The sequence below is a fragment of the Eubalaena glacialis genome, chromosome 3, assembly GCF_028564815.1.
Source record: "Eubalaena glacialis isolate mEubGla1 chromosome 3, mEubGla1.1.hap2.+ XY, whole genome shotgun sequence".
NCBI classification, from domain to species: Eukaryota; Metazoa; Chordata; class Mammalia; order Artiodactyla; family Balaenidae; genus Eubalaena; species Eubalaena glacialis.
The window spans coordinates 140,970,877-140,987,753 of NC_083718.1; positions in this window are offsets into that span (position 1 = coordinate 140,970,877).

Here is a 16,877-nt window from a genome sequence, read left to right on the forward strand (position 1 = left end):
AAATTACCAGAAATTTAGCAGCTTAAAATAACATACATCTATTCTCTCAGTGGGTCAGGAGGCTTAAGGTACAGCTTAGCTGGGTCCTCTGCTCAGAGACTTGCAAGATTGCAATCAAGCAATCAAGATGTTGGCTGGTTTGTGTCTCTTTCTGGAGATGAGGGCCTTTCTCAAGCTCACATGTTGCTGGCAAAATTCAGTCCCTTATGGTTGTAGGACTGGTGTTCACACTTTCTTGTTGGCTGTCAGCTGGGAGCTGCTCTCAGCCCCTGAAGGCAGTCCCTTTCCACATGGCCCTCTCACAACATGGCAGCTTTCTTCTTCAAGGCTGGCAGAAATGGCACAATCTCTCTTTTAATAGCTTTTACTTTATTAAGTCAGGCCCACCCTGGATAATCTCCCTTTTTTTTTTTTTTAATTTTTTAAATTTTATTTTATTTAATTAATTAATTAATTAATTTATGGCTGTGTTGGGTCTTCGTTTCTGTGCGAGGGCTTTCTCTAGTTGCGGCAAGCGGGGGCCATTCTTCATCGCGGTGCGCGGGCCTCTCACTATCGCGGCGTCTCTTGTTGCGGAGCACAGGCTCCAGACGCGCAGGCTCAGTAGTTGTGGCTCACGGGCCCAGTTGCTCCGCGGCATGTGGGATCCTCCCAGACCAGGGCTCGAACCCGTGTCCCCTGCATTGGCAGGCAGACTCTCAACCACTGCGCCACCAGGGAAGCCCAATCTCCCTTTTTTTTTTAACAAAATCATCTGATTTGGGATCTTAATTACATTTGCAAAGTCCCTTCACTTTGCCATATAACACAATTGAGGGAATGATATTGTGTTATAGATATCACATATAGAATGATATTCTATCCACAGTCCTTCCCCTTTCCCCTCAACACACACTGAAGGAAGGGGATTATGTAGGATGTAAACACAAGGGGTGTGGGGGGGAATCTTGGGGGCCATCTGAGAATTCTGTCTACTGCAGCAGAAGTGTCTTGTAGCAGAAGCTTCTTGATGTTGGGGGTTGGGGGGAGTCTCCACTGGGAAGACCTGAATTGCTGGGGATTGGAACAAGTTGTGGGCACCTTTACCTAACTCTCTGGCCCCTGGTCAGAAGAAACTCAAAAGATGGGCTCAGCTGGGATTGAAGACCAGAGACACATGTGGCCTCTCCACGTGATTTGTCCTTCTCACAGCTTGAGGACTGGTTCTGAAACGAAGTATCCCAAAAGGGATTGTCAGAAAGTGAGTATTTCAAGAGATCAGGTGGAAGCTATATATTTTTTAATGACCTAGTCATGGAAGTCACATAGCATCACTTCTGTGCCACAAAACTTTACAGATTCCATGGACATTGACCCTCCCTCTTGATGGGGGGAATGGCAAAAAAATCTGTAGCAATTTTTTTTTTAAACTACCACACTATTTTATCTCTAGTAGGTCTGCAATAAATATTTGTTGAATCAAAGAAATATTTGTCTAATAAATCTAAGTCAGACTAGGATAGAATTAAATCAAGAAAAACTATCTGGCAGAGACATATCTTAAATGATGAATGAGTTGAATAGATGAAAGTATAGGAAAAAGTTTTAGGCAAATGGAACAGCATACGCAAAGGTATAGAAACATGAAAAAACTGGGTACTTAGGACAACTATAGGTAGTTCAGTGAAGCTAGAGCATAGCGTGTGTACGGAGCAGTGGGAGGTGATGGGTGTGGAGAGATGGGCAGGGGTGAGGTCATAGAGGGACTTGTGGGTTATGCTATGGAGTTTTCCTGGAAGAGCTGGGGAGACATTGAAGAGTGCCACAAGTTCAGGGAGGCATTTTAGAAAGATTCTTATGTCTGCAGTATAGAGGGTAGATTGGAGGTATGGAGAGCAGTAAAAGGCTGCTATAGTAATTCAGATAAGAGATGATGAGAATGAATTGTGGCCTTTGCATTGAGGATGGAGAAGAGAGGACAGTTTCCCACATCAGATTCTCACTCAATAATTTCAGCATTGCTTTACTTACTTATTTATTTTTGCATTCATTGCAATCTGAATTCCTGTTCTTACTATTTATCACAGAGTTTGATGCTCATCTGGAATGAATGAGTGTTGAAACTCATTGGCATAAGTCGGGCATGGTGTACATCTGAGCACTACTCCCTACACAATCTTTACAGCTCAGCTCTGAGCCAGCTCCCTTGGTGATGAGTGTTGGTGATGAGATATAAATACATTGAATTGAAACCACAACAGTCACCTTGGCTTGGGATGCAGCAAGGAGATAGAATCTGATTCCCGCTTTGCTTGTGTTCAAAGCAGCATGACATATTTGTACAGGAGTGTTCTCTCCGGAGTGTCAAGTACGTAATAAATATCACCTCTGCACATTTTGGCTAATAGAGCTAGTTGAATTCCCAGGTTTCCAGGCCTTTTTGCAGAGTTTCTGAGGTGAATAAACCTCTTCTATTTTTTCTCCTCGCTAGAAAATTATCAAAGGGCTGATCACCTTTAGGATTAGGACAGATTCTTGACTCCTTCCTGCTGACCCTTATATTACAGATTAGGAAACCAAGCTGATGGTGGGATGAGGTCTTAACAGCTGGTCAGTGGGGAAGCCTGGGGGATATTCAGATCACACATCTATCTCATGTAACTAACGAACTTGTCATCTTTAGTACCTAAAACAGATATATTTTGTTTAATAAGTGTTAAGGAAAATCTCGACACTAAGAATTCCTTCAATTCAGTTCAACTATTATTAATTTAACACCTACTTTTTGGCAAGCACGGTTCACAATGAGGGAGCAATAACAACAAAAATCCCTGTCCTCATGAAGTGCACATTCTAGTAAGGGGAAATAATAAACAATAATGATAATAAAGAAATTATAACTAAAATCACATGTGTGCTAGAAGTAGTATTTAAAATCAATAGTATGTTAGAATGTGATATATTTTATAGGAAAAAAAAAAAACTGAGTAAAGGGGGTTGGCAGATCTGAGGGCATGGTGTGCAATCTTAAATAGGGTGATTATGGTATGCTTATTAAAACATGTTTTTATCCTCAGCTCTACCCAGTTACATTTGAATGAAGGAATCCTTACTCTTAAGCCACTTAAATTGCTTAATCTCTCTGAGCCCCAGTTTCCTACTCATTCACACAACACATAATTGTATTAATGGTGATGGTTCCCACTGATATTTTGGAAAATATCAATAAAAAATCGACACAATCGCTGCTCTCATCTAATCTAGCAGGAAGGCAGACCTTAAACAAGAAATTTTCAGAAAGTAAAATGGATGCTTTGAAAATGAAAGCTTAGAGTACCATGAGAGGAGATCATAAGGGATGTATAACCAAGTGCAGGAGTCAGGGAAGACCTCTGAGAAATGTCACTTAAGCTGAGGCTTGAAGAATAACTGGGAAAGTAGGGTGGGCTAGAATGGGAAAGGGTGTTCTGGGTAGAGGAAACAGCCTGTGTGATGAGAGTTTGGGGTCTTTGATAACTTGACAGAAGTTCAGTATGGCTGGAGCAAAGAGGATGAGGTGGAAGTTGTCTGGAGAGGTAAGTAGAGGTCAGGACCTATAGCCATGTAAATTATCTGAAAAATGGAGATGAAGAATGATACACAGCATCTGGCATTGAGTAGGTGCTCAATAAATGATGACAATAGTAATAATGAAATACAGCAGTGCAAAACCCTAAGCCAGCTGAAAGTTGGAATCTTTGGTGTATCTTCTAGGTAAGGTAAGCCTCATGTTGGTGGCAGGAGGCTGACTTGGGTTGGTGTTTAAGTAAAAACTAAGTTCTCCATTGACTTCTGAGCCCAATGTGCACGTTCCCTGATCTTCTTGGAAGGTGATAAAAGAGTTTGAAATTGGAGATAGAAAGATCTGGCTTTCAGGGTTAAGTCTTCTGTTAACTAGGTCTGTGACCTTGCACAAGTCTTTTACCTCTCTGGATCTCAGTGACCTTACCTGTAAAATGGAGATTGTAATACTAGTCACTCTCAAAGGGCTGATTGAGGATCAAATGAAATGATATTTGGGAAATTTTATTGTAATTTCTATAGTGCTACAGTTTTGTTTGACTTACTCTTCTGTATATTAATGGGGGAAAGACCCTAAGAAAAAGCCTCCTCTTTGTATTTTCCCAAGACCAGATTCTTTCCATCATAACTGCAATGCATTTCAATGTATTTCCCAGCCAGTGTGCTAATGCTTTCTTTGGTTGTTGAAGGAATACTGTTTTGAGGCTCCAATGCATTTATGGTACTGCTCTAAAATTCAGTCCAAGCTGAAAACAAATACAAAATCAGGAACTGGTAGTTAGATCATGTGACATTCATTCACACTTCTCTATAAATAATGGGGGTCTGTTTAGGTGGCAATAGACAAGTCTGATCTCCCCCATATTACTGTAACTATTAACTACTACTCCTAAGATCTATCAAGTTATCATTATTGTTATTATTATGAAACTCAATCCTATTTCCATGTCATAAAGATAAACCAAATCTCATTTCAATTAGTTACAGCAGGAGGGAATGAACTTTAAACAGACATTTAATTTCTGAAAAAAAAATTAGGAAGTTCTTCATGGAAATGTTATGGCATTTTGAAACAGATTAATAGTTCAGTGTGAACACATCCACCCTGCAGCTAAATGATGGGTATATGATGATGAGGAGACAGGTTAAATGAGCAAAACCAGTTGATACCACTGGTTTGGTTCTGCTCAAATAATGTTCACTTTATGACTTGAGTGCTATTCTTTTTTTCATTCACTTTACAGATTGAATTGTCGTCCTTACATTATAGGTGTGTTTTATTTATTAAGAGAAAGTAGTTGACTTTCAGGGTGATAATAAAATTTAGCAAAATCTTCCCAAACTAGATGCTGTGGAGAGACTTACATTCTCCCCAAAAGGTCAAACTCCCAAGATGTCAACCTGTAGCTGGGGGTGGAGGTGGAGGGAGCCTAGAGCTGATTCAGAAAGCTTGTCCATTCTTTTTTTTTTCCCCCTTTTCTTTTTATTAACATTCATATACAAGAGTGTGCCCACTTTTCAGCAGCTGAACATGACAAGGGGAAAAGGTTTCAATGATGAATTCTTGTGTGTGTCTGTAAATTTCATGCTTGTGAAGTTGGATTAATAGCAAGGCAGACTGAAGTCCTTTTGTTCTTGCACAAACAGCTACAAAGCAGAGAGCAACAGTGTGAGTGTCCCAGTCTAGCAAGGCCTCGAGGCATGACTGGAGGGACCTCCTCGTCAATCTCTGGCCTCTCTTCTGAGGGCTAATTAATGGCATTTGTTCCACTGGGACCTGGATGGAAACCACGAAACAAATGTCAGCAAGACTTCAACGTTTCTTTCAGCCTCCATGAAGGCTGGGTTTCAATGAAATCTTTTAAATTTGTTGCCATGGAATTACCATCCAAGGATTTTATATACTTTTCAGTTCTTAGGGAAAGAGAATATAAGCTAACCAGGCTGTTGTGTGGTTACAGAAGGATTGGTTTTTGGAGTTTTGGAATACAGTTCCTCCAGAACACTGGAACTGTTTCTAGGTGTATGATGGGATTAAACCCTCTATTCCTGGAAAAGAGAGACCACCTCACTGCATGTGCTACACTGTTATACAGAGAACATGCCCTTTGGGAGAGATCTATTGTAGAGAATTGAAAGAAAGCTAATAGACCTTGACTTTTTATCTAATATCATTTAAAAAAGCATCTCAAAGTATTTTAACTAATTCAGTTTAGCACAGTCTGACGCCCTACTAATTAAGTAGTTAAGTGACTAGACACAGTGATTCCTTTTTTAAAAATAATTAATTAATTAATTAATTTTTGGCTGCATTGGGTCTTCGTTGATGCGCCCAGGCTTTCTCTAGTTGCAGTGAGCGGGAGCCACTCTTCGTTGCGGTGCGTGGGCTTCTCATTGAGGTGGCTTCTCTTGTCACAGAGCATGGGCTCTAGGTGCGTGGGCTTCAGTAGTTGTGGCACGTGGGCTCAGTAGTTGTGGCTCGCGGGCTCTAGCGCACAGGCTCAGTAGTTGTGGCGCATGGGCTTAGTTGCTCCGTGGCATGTGGAATCTTCCTGGACCAGGGCTCGAACCCATGTCCCCTGCATTGGCAGGCGGATTCTAAACCACTGCGCCACCAGCGAAACACTAGACACAGTGATTGTTAAATGAGGGCTTGTCTTCACTAACTTTTTGCAGAGATATGAGAAAAATAAGGACAATGTAGCTTTTCTATAAAGCCTAATTTATTCTTCTACTTTAGGTGCTAAAGATATCCTTTCTTTTATGAAGTGATGCTGGTGGTAGAAGGTAGTTGGTTTTTTATTTTTTATAAATATTTATTTATTTATTTATTTATTTATTTTTGGCTGCACTGGCTCTTAGTTGCAGCATGCGGGATCTTTCGTTGCGGCATGGGCTTCTCTCTAGTTGTGGCACACAGGCTCCAGAGAGTGTGGGCTCTGTAGTTTGTGGCACACAGGCTCTCTCATTGAGGCGCGCGGGCTCAGTAGTTGTGGCACGTTAGCTTAGTTGCCCCGCGGCATGTGGGATCTTAGTTCCCCGACCAGGGATAAAGCCTGCATCCCCTGCACTGGAAGGGGGATTCTTTACCACTGGACCACCGGGGAAGTTCCGGTAGTTGGTATTTTTAAATGCTCTATACAAAATACAAACGATGACAAACTTAGGTTTATTCTCACATTAAAAATCTTTGTTTTTAAAATTTTCAGGTTAACAAAGTTCCCAAACCTGAAAACCACTGTCAGATCAAGGGCTTTGGAGCTAGAACGACTATACTCCATGACTTACCAGCTATTTGACCTTGAGTAAGATAATTACTTTTCTGAGCCTTGATTTTTCTCATTTGTAAAATGAAGATCAAAGTATCTATCTCAGATATTGTGAGATAACAATATTCATAAAAGTAAAAAATTGGAAATGGTCCAATTTGATGAACACAAATGTTCATCAACTGGTGATTGGATAAACAAATGATGATATATCTATGCAATGGAATACTCTTCAGCAATAAAAAGGAATGAACTACTGATCCATGCTACAACATGGATAAATCCCCAAAACATTATAAGTGAAAGAAGCTAGGCATGCAAGACCACATATTGTATCATTCTACTTACACTAAATGTCCAGAAAAGACAAATCTATAGAGACAGAAAGTAGATTCCTCGTTGCCTAGGCAGGGGGTGAGAACAGGGATTAACTGCAAATGAACATGAAATATCTCTTTGGGTAATGGAAATATTCTAAAACAGGATCATGTTGATGGATGCACAACTGTATGTTTACAAAAAATTATTGAGTTATATACTTAAAATGGGTGAATTTTTTTGGTATGTAAATTATACCTCAATAAAACTGTTTAAAAAATAATTTTAAAAGAAAAAGGAAAAAAATGAGCTAACATCTGTGAAGCACGTAGCCCAGTGCTTGTACATGGTATGTATAATTAAGAGCATCACAATTATAGAACTATGTTGGCCAACTTTTCAGAGAACTCCTTCCTCCACTGTGACTTGCTGGACTTTGCATGAGTGAGACATTAATTAAAGTCATTATGATTTCAGTGTCTATGTGTTACTATAGCTAATATATATCCCTTCCTGCAAGGAAATTGCAAGCTGGTTGGGGAGACAAGACCTATGCATAAAATAATTAGATGCTGAAATAAGCCATTTTAAGATTAAATGTCAAGAGGAGTCACAAAGATAGTTGTTGGTCTGGGAGTTTGGAAGAAAGTAAGGTTTCTATGTCAGAAAAGGGGCCCTAATCTGTATCATGAAGGATGGGGAAGAAATCAGGTAGAAGAGAAGAGGCAGAGGGATGTTCCAGAAAGGAAAAGAAGAATAAACAGTCACAGAGAAATGTCAACCATGATCACTCAGGGAGCTCCAGGGAAAAGAGAGTTTGGGCTTTGAAGGTAGACAGATTTGCGTTCAAACTCTGACACCACCTTTGCAAACTGTGTGACATTGAACAAGTAACTTAATTTCTGAGACCTAATTGCATTAACTATAAAGAGGTGAAAATAATACCTATCTTTCAGGATTAATGTTAGTATTAAGTGAGATATCCTACGTAAATCTCGTAGCACAATGCTAGGTTTATAGAAGGTATTTAATAGACATGAATTTCCTTTCCTCCTATGCCCTCAAAAAGGTGATAATTTAGTTATGGAGAAGCACATACTAGGAATACTTTTTTAAACAGACAATATCAGGTTAAAACCAAATTAAAAAAAATTTTTTTAATTATTCTATTTTATTTTACTTTAACTTTTATTGGACTATAGGTGATTTACAATGTTGTGTTAGTTTCTGCTGTACAGCAAAGTGAATAAGTTATACATATACATATATCCACTCATTTTTAGATGCTTTTCCCATATAGGTCATTACAGAGTATTGAGTAGAGTTCCCTGTGCTATACAGTAGGTCCTTATTAGTTATCTACTTTATATACAGTAGTGTGTTAAAACCAAATTAATTATACAGTTAATTTAGACATTTTTACTCCTCTTAAGATATTGTTTATCAATGAATGCATCCTGTATTTTTCTTGGCAATACTCATGGCAGTTTTTGATTAATCATATGATTTTTTAAAAATTAATTAATTAATTAATTAATTTTTGGCTGTGTTGGGTCTTCGTTTCTGTGCGAGGGCTTTCTCTAGTTGTGGCAAGCGGGGGCCACTCTTCATCGCGGTGCGCGGGCCTCTCACTATCGCGACCTCTCTTGTTGCGGAGCACAGGCTCCAGACGTGCAGGCTCAGTAGTTGTGGCTCACAGGCCTAGTTGCTCCGCGGCATGTGGGATCTTCGCAGACCAGGGCTCAAACCCGTGTCCCCTGCATTAGCAGGCAGATTCTCAACCACTGCGCCACTAGGGAAGCCCCACTCATGGCAGTTTTTTAAAAAATCAATCTTATTATGATATAATTTACATATAACATACCGCAACCATTTAAAGTATACCATTTGATGAATTTTGACAAATGTATACACTGTGTAACCACCACCACCAGGATACAGAACATTTCCATAATCCTTAAAAGTTTCCTCATGCCCCTTTGCTGTCTATCCTCCCTTCATTCCTGGCCACAGGCAACACTGACATGTTTTCTGTGACTATTGGTTAGTTTGCTCTTTCTAGAATTTGATATAAATAGAATCATACAATATGTATTCTTTTGTGCCTGAGTTCTTTTAATCAGCATAATGTTTTTCAGATTTATCTATGTTGTTGCATTTTAGTGGTCCATTCCATTTTATTGCTAAGTGGTATTCTATTGTATGGATATATCACAATTTATTTATCAATTTACCTGCTGGTAGAAATTTGGATTGTTTCCAGTTTTTAGCTATTATGAATAAAACTGCTATAACCATTCGAGTACAGCCTTTGGTAGACATACGTTTTCATTTCTTTTGGGTAAATACAAAGGAGTGGAATTGCTGTGTCATAAAGTATGTTTAACTTTATAAAAAACTGCCGAAGTTTCCCAAAGTGGTTGCCCCATTTTACATTCCCACCAGTAGTACACTAGAATTCCAGTTTTCTGCATCCTCATCAACACAAAGTATTGTCAGTCATTTTAATTTTAGCCATTGTAATGGATATTTGGTGATATCCCATTGTGATTTTACTTTACATTTTTCTGATGACTAATGATTTGGGGCCTACTGGCCATTTATACACTTACCCTTGTAAAATATCTGTTCGAGTCTTTTGTCCATTTAAGAATTTGGCCTCTGGTAGTTTTAATCATTTTTTAAATGTCTGTCTTACATACAAGACTGTAAACTCTATGCGTTTCTACATCCCCAGGCCCTGCCACAATTCCTGGTAAATAATAGAGGATCAATAAGTATTTGTGGACAGGCTGACTTCATTGATGTATGCTTTTATTAGAAGGAGTGGAGTGGCTCTGTTAATTTCTTTCAGAATCAGGAGAATCACTTAATAGTAACTATTTCTAGTGATTTAGTATCTAGCTCCTTGGGGCTGACCAGTTGAAAAGTCTAAAGTTTGAAAACAGAGAATCATTATCATTATCAAATATTTATTGAATTCCCCCAAGTTCCAGGCATTGTGCTAGGTGTTTGGACATGAGACTTCATTGCCGCCCTCAGGAAGCTTATACTCTTTGGAGATATAAGACATAGTAATTTATTCAAGGGCCATACCCAGGAGTCAAATGAGCAAGTGACGTGGGCGGTTGCTTCCAAATCATGAGTCTGGGAAATCCAGAGGAAGGAAAGATAACAACTTGCTTGGGGAATTGGGAAAGGCTTCATAGAGAAGTTGACCTAGGAGATGAGTCTGGAGGCTGAAAAGGATTGGGATTTTGAGGATGGAAGAGTAGGGAAAGGCACCACAGGTTGGTAAAGGGAATGGGAGGCATGAGGAAAAGCACAGAGGTGGAAGGGCTCAGGGAATGGTTTGTAACCCAACTTGAAATAAGACTGGAGGGTAGGGAGGGGCACTGTGGTAAGAAAGTTCAGTATACTTGCCTCCCTTAGCACTTGGCGAGAGTTGCCCTAGAATTGAAAAAGGCTTTTTGGAGAAAAACACAAGACACAAATTCTTTCTTGCTTTTTCTAGTCAATAGTAAATGGTAAGACCCTATTCAGGGTATAACTAGACAGATTAGTTCCCATGCTCTGAACTCCCATAACACTCTGTACACCTCCATTTCAAGATTTACTATGCCTGTTGATTCACTTGGTTTACTGGGATGTAAGTTGGATGAGGGCAGGAAACATGTTGGTCTTACTCACTGTTGTATTATTTCCAGGGCCTGTTTATTTAATGAACAAATTAATGAAAAATGAAATTTATTTCTGAGATTTAGAATCTTTGCAATGGAATAAATATTTGTGAATTTCTACAGCTCTTATGATAGTAGTAAGCTACCTAATTGACTGCAATGTTTAACTGAATGTTTTTTTTTAGGTTCTGGGTTTTATTCTAGCACTGTCTTTTTTCAGCAGGGAATTTTACTTTGTGTAATAATAAGAGCTGTCATTGATAAAGGCACTTACTCTATGCCAGACATTGTATGAAAATGTTTTTTATACAACATGAGAAATTTGATGTCAAAAGAAGCTGAATTATTTGCCAAGGGTTCATAGTAAGTGGCAGAGTTGGGATTTGAATTCAGCTCTGGCTGTTAACACCATTAATTCTTTAAACAGAGCTCTTCAACTTGAGCCCATTATTCCTACAGAAGCTTGTGGGTGATGCTCTTGATTTGACCAAAAGTGTGAATTTGAGCACCCAGGTCCCACCTTCAACCCAGACTGGTGTCTGCTGGCCAGACATGTGAAGTACAGTGATGGGGGCTTGCAGAATGTTGTAGCTCTTTTGCAGTCTAATGTTATTACCTTGCTGTTCTGATGCAAATTTGGAGACAGCCTATTAATGTCATTCGAAATGGATTCACTAAGGTTTTGCCTTTTTCTGAAATTGCTGAAATTTGAGATGGGAAATAGGTAGTATCTGCTAGGGTACTAAGGAGAATTGGCTACAGAGGATGTCCAACCTAGCCTTGCAACTTCTTGCTTTGTAAATTTCATATCACTTTAAAAATTCTATGTGAAATCTCTGCTATTAAAAATAGAAGAAAAACTCAATGAAAATTTATGAGACTTTTCTATATGCATTAATTGTAGGTAAATCTGACTTTAGAAATAGCGTTGGGTACACCCCCGAATCCAATCTTTAGACTAAAATTTAAACACTCAAGTAGCTTATTATTTTCAGCTGACTGGAGGAGATATTTTCTCATTTTTTCTAGGTATGTTTCAGACAAACTGTATGTGCTTCCATACACATATATGTATCAGCATGCCTCTTTAAAACAAATAGTTTGGGTAGTGTGAGAAACATATTCAAAGTAAGCCATTGCATTTGTCACATACCTTATGTGCCTTTGAGCACAACTCCTGAAATTCATTTAGTGGGCATTCACTTAGAATTTTCTGAAGAACAATTTCTCTGTAAATTATTAACATTTTATTGCCACATTTCCCAGATTCAATTAGATTAACATTTAGTGTCATTTCTCAAATAGAGATAATCATCCTGATAATGCTTTGAAGAAAGAACTTGCATGTTATATACATTCTAGGCTTTTAACTTGTCTTATTTATTTGGCAGGAATGTGTATATGTGCCGGGGCAGAGAGAAGCTGAAAAGGATGACACTTGATGGGAATTGATAAGTTGAGAATCATTCCATATTGAGTTTATGGCATTTGGTTTCCTCTGCCCTGGGCATATCAGAGAGCCGATGAAATATGCAGGCTAAGGAGGACAGATTCCCTAAGTGGCTTCTGAATACAACATTTATTTCTAGCCAGTGAAGTTTAGCAAACCATGTCCAGTGCTGTTGACAAGTAGCACAAACCAAATGACAACAGTATGCTTTTGATGTGCTGGCGAAGGTAGGGTTTGGAACTCCCTGCTTTACTGTCTCTCCACAGTATGTGGTAAAGTCCAAAGGAGTAGTGATGCCCACACGGAACCCGCTTGCTATGGTAGCAGCTACTTCAAACATAGTTTCATGAATAGGAGCTCATTTGACCCTTGACCAGAACCAGGCTCTAAATTGGCAGACAGAGAATCGGAGTAATTTGTATCATTTCAATTAGTTACTCGCTGCATAACGGGGAGGTCATGACTTTCTGCCATGATTACTGCCCATGGCAACCAAGCTTGAATGTACCATCAGTTTCCAAATACTTTCACTTAATAAATGTAACTTCATAAACAAGGCTCAATTGTTGGGGGTGCACAACATAGTGGATTATCCACTCTACGATTGAACGAGCGGAAGATGACATAACTTTGTCGGCAAGATCCTTTCAATTTTTTTTTTCTTAAGAGAGGAGCTGATAAATGGGGTTAATAACATTGGCTGAATGAGCAGTATTGATCTTTGGCTATGTAAAACAGCCAGGAGAGAAGTGAGTTTATGTAAGAGCACTCTTGTAGTTCTGAAAGCCGGCAGTTTTCTTTCACTGTTTGCTCTGTACAACCAAAATTCAAAAATCCTAAAATCAATGTTGCCATTGTTGGGTCCAAACAGCACACTCTTCCACGGACAATGCAAAGAATTTCAAAATATAGATAGCTCCCTGATACATACAGATCTGATTGTAAGAAACATTGGGTTGTTTTCTTTCTTGAATAGAAAGGGCAGCTTGTTTCAGGGCGAAGACAATGGTGTGTCTAGATGCCTGTGAAACTTCATGAACCCAGTGCAATAATTCAAGCCTTTGATTTGAAAAATGTTTTGTATGTCTTCCTCCACATCTGCAAATACCTCCACTTTCCCTTGATGCCAGCCAAGAGTTGTTAGCAAGTCAATGTTTTCCACTTGAGGAAGAAAAAAAAGTTCAGCACGTACATAAGTTTTGCTATTTGGCTTTTGTTTTTTGAATTAAAATAAAGGTTTCCTTCTTTCATGTCACAATCTATTAGCCACTGGGAAACCTGGTATCACAGTTCTTTCCCATTCACCCCTGCATTTGTAGCAGATTTGACGGTGTGTGGAAACCAACACGAGCGCTGCTCTGTGACTGTGTCACCTACAATCAGCTTGTGCTGTGGCTCAGATTAATCATGACAGTAGGCAATATTTCCAACATTATTAGAAGAGAAACCTAATATTTTGGGACATCAGGGTTCTCTGAGCTGTTGTCCATCAAACTGAGAACCTTCATCTCCTGCTCCTTGGATGGGTAACCTTAAGTTTTAACCACTTAATGGACAAAACACTTTTTTAACCAAAAATAAATAAAAATTAAAAAATAAAAGAGGAAGATGTGGCTATTCTGGTATTTAAAGTTATGTCTTGAGGTCATCCCCAGAAGGTTTGATAGTCATGCTGTCCAGTAGTGGACTCCCATTCTTTTTTGAAATGTATCCACCCAAGTGTCCTAGGTTTTTCTGAATTTCCATCCTTAGGAAGCTTTGTGATTGAATCTGTGGATGATTATAAGATAGAGATCTCTGTGATACTGTTAAACTTTTATCTAATATGGTTTCTATCGTGTAAACTGAATGAAGATTTGCCAAGGATGTCACAGAACAATTTACAGGCAGGAGATTGAGTGTGTGTTTGAAGGATACTTATTAAAAAGCTACATTATAAAACTATGGATTAAAGATATATATGCCAAGGTACATGATTCAATTTGACAGTACTATTTAGAAAGTGGATGGTTTTTAGGTCTGAATATACCTGCATTAATATACTTTTTACCTTTTGTCTGGCTAATTTAGTTTACATGAACAGGACTGAAAACTGGGTACTCTACTGATCTTTTGAAGCTCTGATTTTTCTTCTTTGTAGTTGAAAAGAAAGAGCATCAGATGATAAAGCAGACGTTATAGAGAACATACCATTATTCACAGCTTCCCAGTGATCCCAAACCTTTTTGGATCAAACTTTTATCAAATATCTAATATAGTCAAAATGCTAGGAATTTTAAAAAGTCTTTAGATAGTCATATCAAGACAGCACACTATGCTTTGAGAATCTGATTCCTATCAGATGACATAACGTTTCATCCATTCAACTCATAGATGCAGGAAATCTGAGCAACCAGGAGCAGTTGCCAAACTTTTGGTCTCCTGTTTTAGACCTATCCCTCCTAGCCCCTAGAAGAGAGTAAGTTCACAATAAATATGTGTGGAATGAATGATTTCCCAAGCTAATGTACAGGCAGTCTCATCAGAAAGAGACCAAAGTTTTGATACATTTCCTTGCATTTAGCAGGTTTTGGTGTATGAACAGCTTAACATTTTCCAATTGAATTCCTAACTAAATTATATAATAACAAATCCTACACAATTAACTGATCCCTCGATACCTTCTCTTTCAACCTCAGGAAAAGAACCTGATAAAGTTCAGGACTTTTCCCGGGACCTTTCCTCCCTTTTTAGGCTTTGGCTGCTCCCAGGTCTATCCATCATCATTTTAGCTTTGAAAGTTGGTTCATTTGTCTTGTTCCCTTAGCTCTGTCACCTCAAGCTTCGAAGGTTGAGTCCCAATTTCTTGCATGTGGTCTTTCATTGGCCCACTCCCTGCTGGTACCCACTCCATCATTCTTGCAGCTATTTGATCTTCTTGGTTTTCTGTGTGTCAGGCTCTGCCCAGCCACCTGATGGTTTTTGGTTCCAGGCTTGCCGCAGATTCTCTATTCTCTTGCTGACTTGTCACTCCGTCACTATGCTAAGCTTCAACTTTTTCTTTATTCTTTTAATTAAGAAACGGTTTATTGTATTTTTTTTTCTGATTACAGAGTCACACTTTGTTATAGAAATTTTGGAAAATGAAGAAAAACACAGTGAAAAACCAAAACATCTTCTACAATCCCACCATCTAGAGAGCATCACTGTTGTCATTTTGGAATATGAGTTTCCAGATGTTTTTTTTTCCTATTCTCCTTCCTTGTTTCCTTTTTTTTTTTTTCTTCTCATATATTTTTGGGTGGTTTTGGATAGCTTAGAAGATTACTGGCTACTTGAGCATTTTTTTTTCTTTTCATCATCAAAAGCATTACTTTGAGCATTTTTCTTCCAAGATTATCTCCAAATGCTATAAAATTCTGTTTTCTTCTATTGCCTCTGTAATTTTCCTTCTCATTTCCTTCCCACAGTTTCAGGCCCACATAAAATAACTCATGGTTTAATGTAATGCATGTTCTCCATTGCCTTTTTGGTTTGGCCTGCTTGGATGTACTCCGTTACGAAGTTTTAATCTTGTAATAAGATTGTAATCTTCTTTGCTTTTCCACACATGACTGGTACTTTTTTTTTTTACTGGGAAAAATATAGGGTATTTCAAGCCCTTATGCCTTATAAACTCTATTACTGGTGGTTTAGCTGCCAAAGAACATAGGGTATAATACCCAAATTACCCTTCTGGGCTTCCCCATTAGTAAAGAGACCTATGTATGTCATCCAGATGTTAGGCATCATTCTACAAGGAACAGGCTAGTTTTAGTCTTTTTAAAACCCTAAAGGGCTTCTTGACCATTCATTCATTCATTCATCCAACAGAAATTTATGGTGCATCTTCTTTGTCCAATAGAGACATAATGTAAGCCACAAATGTGAACCACATATGTAATTTAATTTTTTTCTAGTAGCCACATTAAAGAAGGAAGAATAAACCTGTAAAACTATATATTCAATTATATATTCTATTTAATTTTTTTCTAGTAGCCACATTAAAGAAGGAAGAATAAACCTGTAAAACTATATATTCAATTATATATTCTATTTAACCAAAAGATTCAAAATATTATATATATATAATCAATATAAAAATTATTGAGACTTTTTTCCTGTCTTCAAAATCGGTGTTTTTTTATACTTACAGCACATCTTAGTTTGGATCAGCCCCATTTCAAGTGCTCAGTAACCACATGTGGGTGTGGCTACCATATTAGACAGCATCATTCCAGAGACTCTTGCTGGAGATACAGTGATGAGCAAGACCGCTACAGTCCTCAGTCACACATAGCTTGAACTCTGAGGAAAAGCAGCCACACATAAGTGTTAATATGATGCTTACAATAAAAACAAACGAAGAAACAAAAATGCCAGGCTAGGGAAAGTGCAAATCCAAACTGTTATACACTCAAACTATTTCTGGGGGCTGGGTTAGTGGGCGGGGGGGTGGGCAGGGGAAGAGATTCAAGTTTTCTGTATTGTTGCCCCCACTGGCTTTGCAATTAACTAATTGTGGGATCTTGGACCAATTAACCTCTCCTTCTGGACTCAGATTTGAATTATCACCCACAGCTCCTTGACTCTAAAGAACCT